Source organism: Cynoglossus semilaevis, chromosome 9 (assembly GCF_000523025.1).
Source record: "Cynoglossus semilaevis isolate Cse_v1.0 chromosome 9, Cse_v1.0, whole genome shotgun sequence".
Taxonomy (NCBI): Eukaryota; Metazoa; Chordata; class Actinopteri; order Pleuronectiformes; family Cynoglossidae; genus Cynoglossus; species Cynoglossus semilaevis.
The window spans coordinates 18436637-18437023 of record NC_024315.1 but is presented as its reverse complement, the minus strand read 5'-3'; positions in this window follow the sequence as shown (position 1 = coordinate 18437023).

Below are 387 nucleotides of genomic sequence, written 5' to 3'. Positions count from 1 at the left end.
GAGGTGAAACGTCTTCAGTTGTCCTCTGACTGAGAACCTACACAAACACACTTCAAGAATGGGACTTTAATCTGCAGCTTTCAATCTTGCAGCCAGGTGTGCACATGGTCACTGAGTAATGTCACTGACGGCAGATGCCTCTAAAAGCCTGGTTTTTTTGTTGTTGTTGTTGTAGACTTGTGAGGTAGAGATTCAGGCACCACAGTGACATCTCCACCATTTTCTTCATATTTGTTGACCTCGACTATGGCTCATTAGGAAGCGAACACTTCCCAGAAAGACACTCGGTCACCATCACGGCTCATACGGCTGATCCTCTTGTTGTAAGGCAAGAACACTGACCACTTTTCCTTGGTTGTGTTAGTTAAAAATAAATAAATAAAAGAA